Source organism: Salvelinus alpinus, chromosome 10, assembly GCF_045679555.1.
Source record: "Salvelinus alpinus chromosome 10, SLU_Salpinus.1, whole genome shotgun sequence".
Taxonomy (NCBI): Eukaryota; Metazoa; Chordata; class Actinopteri; order Salmoniformes; family Salmonidae; genus Salvelinus; species Salvelinus alpinus.
The window spans coordinates 52,470,718-52,476,717 of NC_092095.1; positions in this window are offsets into that span (position 1 = coordinate 52,470,718).

Genomic DNA, 6,000 nt, shown 5'->3' on the forward strand with positions numbered 1-6,000 from the left:
GCTACCCTTTGCCTTGATGACAGCTTTGCACACTCTTGGCATTATCTCAACCAGCTTCACCTGGAATGCTTTTCCAACAGTCTTGAAGGACTTCCCACATATGCGGAGCACTTGTTGGCTGCTTTTCCTTCACTCTGCAGTCCAACTCATCCCAAACCATCTCAATTAGGTTGAGGTTGTGTTGATTGTGATGCACCACTCCAACACTCTCCTACTTAGTCAAATAGCCCTTGCACAGCCTGGAGGTGTGTTGGGTCATTGGGTCCTGTTGAAAAACAAATGATAGTCCCACTAAGCCCCAACCAGATGAGATGGCATATCGCTGCAGAATGCTGTGGTAGCCATGCTCGTTAAGTGTGCCTTGAATTCTAAATAAATCACAGTGTCACCAGCAAAGCCCCCCACACCTCCTCCTCCATGCTTCACGATGGTTGGAACCACACATGCAGAGATCATCCGTTCATCTACTCTGCATCTCACAAAGACACGGTGGTTGGAACCAAAAATCCCAAATTGGGACTCTGCAGCAGAGGTAACTTTGGGTCTTCCTTTCCTGTGGCAGTCATCATGAGAGCAAGTTTCATCATAGCGCTTGATGGTTTTTGCGGCTGCACTTGAAAAAACTTTAAAAGTTCTTGACATCTTCCGTATTGATTGACCTACATGACTTAAAGTAATGATGGACTGTCGTTTCTCATTGCTTATTTGAGCTGTTCTTGCCATAACATGGACTTGGTCTTTTACCAAATAGGGATATCTTCTGTATACCACCCCTACCTTGTCACAACACAACTGATTGGCTCAAACGCATTAAGAAGGAAAGAAGGCACACCTGTTCATTGAAATGCATTCTAGGTAACAAACCTCATGAAGTTGGTTGAGAGAATGCCAAGAGTGTGCAAAGCTGCCATCAAGGCAAAAGAAGGCTTCTTTGAAGAATCTCAAATATAAAATATATTTTGATTTGTTTAACACTTTTTTGGTTACTACATGATTCCATATGTGTTATTTCATAGTTTTGATGTCCTCACTATTATTATGCAATGTAGAAAATAGTAAAAAATAAAGAAAAACCCTTGAATGAGTAGGTGCGTCCAAACTTTTGACTGGTATTATATGTATTGTATTTGTGATGCTGTGGATATGAGCACTTTCAGTACATACAAAACATGCAATATCACACATATTCCATGTGGTATGGTGAGTATACAGTATTCCCTCAATATTCCATTGTTTAGTTATAACAACCTGCAATATAACCTCTCTTCCCACAAATTTTTAGTTTCAGGTTTATGACTTCCGTGTGCCTCTGTTGACCCATTGGAAGGTGATTCATCTTGACCAGGAGTTTGCTCTACAGGTGCTTCGCTCTGTCACTAGTAAGCATTTTCATGAGCGCCTCCAGATTGACTGTCACAGGTTAGTTTGTCACCCACAAATAATGGATGCTGTTGCAATTGATGCAGACAAAACGAGCCACCTAGGTATTGAGTGGTATTGCTATTGTCTTATGTGAATGTTGCTGTTTGGTTTACTTTAGGTATCTCATCCAACTTCCCACACCTGAAGTCCCCTTTGGGTAAAGTAAGTAATGATATTTAAATGGAATAAATAACTTTGTTGCATCTGATTCACAACAGTCACTTCAGATTGCATTATGTTATCATCATGGAGTAGTCCATAGTCCCAAAACCTCAAATAAACATAAATATTATAAATCAGGAAAAGATGCCTACAGCATTTTGATATTGTTCCCCTCAAGGACCACATATATTAACATTATTCATATGCATGTGTTTGTCCTTTGGCCTTGCTATCTTTAAAACAAAAGTGAAAGCAACGTTTGACATCTGTTTTGCAAAAGTGTAACGTAGACGCAGGGAGTCAGAAAAGTGCAGCGTGAGTTTAATAACAACGAAGAAAAAACAAGAGCCGTGTCGAACAAGGAAAGATAAACAATACTACCTGATGACTGATGGAACAGAGTGCTAGACAAATGGTAAGTAATCAAGGTAATAATGAAGTCCGGGTGTGACAGATGATGGGGCGCATTTGTGCGTAATAATGGTTGCCAGGTGACCAAGGTAAAGTTGTTTTTATATTCACACATTCGGACATTCAACAGATATTCGCCAAAAGCCATTTAAAAATGTAAAAATCATTAACTAATTCACCGTTTGTCAAAGAAACATCAAACTAGGTATGATTTAGTCTATAAATGTCTAGCATACTTTTACAACCTTTGTTTTGAGGAAAAACTTCCAGTTTTGATTTGATAGAGGGCATGTAGTCCATCTAGAGGGCGTGTGGTCAAAGTTCTCACGAGTCTGTTATACCCTACTAGAAGGGGCCTATCAGAAAATTCTGCATCTTTAGTCATATTAAAATAGATAACAGAAAAAAACTACGGGATGAAGGGGTCAGGCCTGACTAACAAAGAAGACAGGTGGATGGATCAAGAGGACCAAGATAACCAAGAGGATCAACATGGACATTCCACACTGGAGATGAGGAAAACTAAGAGTGAACCATAACATACGTATTATACTGTATATATATATCAGCATGGGTATTGGATGGGGCCACAGTGTCTCCCGACCACTCCTGTCTCAGCCTCCGGTATTTATGCTGCAGTAGATTATGTGTTGCGGGGCTTGGGCCAGTCTGTTATATCTGGAGTATTTCTCCTGTCTTATCCGGTGTCCTGTGTGAATTTAAGTATGCTCTTTCTTTCTTTCTTTCTTTCTTTCTTTCTTTCTTTCTTTCTTTCTTTCTTTCTTTCTTCTTTCTTTCTTTCTTTCTTTCTTTCTCTCTCTCTCTCTCTCTCTCTCTCGGAGGACCTGAGCCCTAGGACCATGCCTCAGGACTATCTGGCCTGATGACTCCTTGCTGTCCCCAGTCCAGCTGGCCGTGCTGCTGCTCCAGGTTCAACTGTTCTGCCTGCGGCTATGGAATCCTGACCTGTTCACCGGACGTGCTACCTGTCCCAGACCTGCTGTTTTCAACTCTCTAGAGACAGCAGGAGCGGTAGAGATACTCTGAATGATCGGCTATGAAAAGCCAACTGACATTTACTCCTGAGGTGCTGACCTGTTGCACCCTCGACATCCACTGTGATTATTATTATTTGACCCTGCTGGTCACCTATGAACATTTGAACATCTTGGCCATGTTCTGTTATAATCTCCACCCGGCACAGCCAGAAGAGGACTGGCCACCCCTCATAGCCTGGTTCTTCTCTAGGTTTCTTCCTAGGTTCTGGCCTTTCTAGGGAGTTTTTCCTAGCCACCGTGCATCTACACCTGCATTGCTTGCTGTTTGGGGTTTTAGGCTGGGTTTCTGTACAGCACTGAGATATCATCTGATGTAAGAAGGGCTTTATAAATACATTTGATTTAGTATTGAAAGATACTAGAAGGTGGATAACAAAAAAAAGCACTAATATAAGAAGTAGATGGTACATGCTTGGTTTTTGGGCTAAATGTATACATTATTATTTGTCTCTGAACTGTATGTGAACCCCTCTGCAATCTACTGGCACTAACCATTAAAAACTAGGACTTCAATTCCCATTCCTTACAGAAAGAACTATTTGCAAACATTTTAAAACATACAGAAAGACTGGTCTTAGAAGGGTATTTATACTTTAAAATACATTTTATGTGAATGGATGTGGATGAAAGAACTCTGCCAGTGTTATAATGTCCTAGTTTCATATTGTTTTCTTTACCCCCAACTCTATATATCCAAGTGAGCCTATGATGACCTTGGGGATCAGATTGACCATTATACCCATTGATCAAACGTATAACAGACAGACACTGCTCAAACGGAGTTGTTTGTGATATCTAAAATGTATTCCTTTAATACTATATGATTCATATTGCCTGAATACTCAACGATGATTAACACCTCAGTTATGTGTGCTTCTGTCAGGGTTGTGAGCAAATGCATGTCATTTAAAGTCAATTTAGCAATTGAGCAAAAAATCCAATTAAATTGAAAATGTTCCTAATTGCAAAAGCATGTAACAGAATTTGGGTATTCCAGAACTGTAATTTACATGTAAATAAACATAACCCTGTTTTATGTTTTTAATACTGCAGATAGAATGCTCTGTGTGCCAGAGATGGTACCATTCAGCTTGTCTGGGGATGACAAAGAAGGACTTCAACAAAGCCAAAATAGAAAATGATTGGAAGGGGCCTCTTTGCTGTTAGATTAGAGACGTATAAATAAATGACTGTTGCGCCTTGTAACATCTTTAAAATGTGGAACTGTTGCACTAAAAATGCAAACATTGATTTGGCATATAATTTAAGATTGTAAACATTGTACAACTTTATGTAAACATGGTCTAACTTCATATAGAACAAATTGCACTTAAAATGAACATTTCTTTAAAGTTATTGCAAATAAATGCATATTTTCACTTTTTTTCTGCGACAATCACTGAATGGGTTATTGATTTCTTCATCTTTAAATGCAATATTTGAGATTTTATGTATTTCTATCAAGTCAAAACTGGAATTTCTACTCAAAGCAAAGGTTGTAAAAGTATACTAGACATTTATAGAATAAATCATACCTAGTTTGATGATTATGACATAATCAGTGAAAACATTATAGATTTATATAGCTTTAAATGGCATTTTATAGATTTTATGTATTTATATCAAATCAAAACTAGAATTTATACTCAAAACAAAGGTTGTAAAAGTATGCTAGACATTTATAGAATAAATCATACATAGTTTGATGTTTCTGTGACAAAAAGTGAATTAGTTATTGATTTATACCGCTTCAAATGGCATTTTGTAGATTTTATGTATTTCTTTAAAATCAAAACAGAAATCTTTCCTCAAAACAAAGGTTGTAAAAGTATGCTAGACATTTATAGAATAAATCATACACAGTTTGATGTTTGTGACAAACAGTGAATTAGTTATTGATTTATACTGCATTAAATGGCATTTTATAGATTTGATGTATTTCTATCAAGTCAAGACTGTAATTTCTACTCAAAACAAAGGTTGTAAATGTATGCTAGACATTTATAGAATAAATAATATCTATTTTCATGATTCTGTGACAAACAGTGAATTAGTTATAGATTTTTACATTTATAAATGGCTTTTGGCGAATGTCTGTTGAATGTCCGAATGTGTGAATATAAAACCAACTTTACCTCAGTTGCAGGTGTGAGTAATAATGTGTTGCCAGGACCGTAGGTTAGTAGACCGGTGACATCAGGCGGGAGTAAACATGACAAACAGAGCTTGAATCCATCACCTGAAGGGAGTAAAACTGAATAAATAGTTGCATTTATTTTCTCATGCACAGATTTTGACTCTAAATCAACAGCAACTAAACAAACAGGTTTAGTTGCATTGGGGCAGGTAGCATTCTCCTGGCATCCGCCAAACCCTTGTGTTGCTCCTAGACATTTCCACTTCACAATAACAGTACTTACAGTTGACCGGGCAGCTCTAGCAGAGCAGACATTTGACGAACTGACTTGTTGGAAAGGTTGCATCCTTTGATGGCGCCACGTTGAAAGTCACTGAGCTCTTCAGTAAGACCATTCTACTGCCAATATTTGTCTATGGAGATTGGATGGCTGTGTGCTCGATTTTATACAACTGCCAGCAACGGGTGTGGCTGAAATAGCCGAATCCACTAATTTGAAGGGGTGTCCACATACTTTTGTATATTTAGTGAATATTTCTGTCCAGTTCCTGTGCCATGATTGGATTGGCATTCATCCTCTCTTTCTATAACAGGGGTCTTCAACCTTTTTCTTGCCCAGGGAACCCCTCCCAAGCAAATCAGAGACCCAGGGACCCCTTTCATACATTAGCAAAAAAGCTTTTTTTTTCACGTCTTGTCTTATCAACAGGTGAATGATAATGTCCTGGAGAAGTATTTTAACTGTACCGCAATTGAGACTCGATTCACGTTTAGATGGAGTAAATCGTAGATAGGAAGGTCAAAATAATG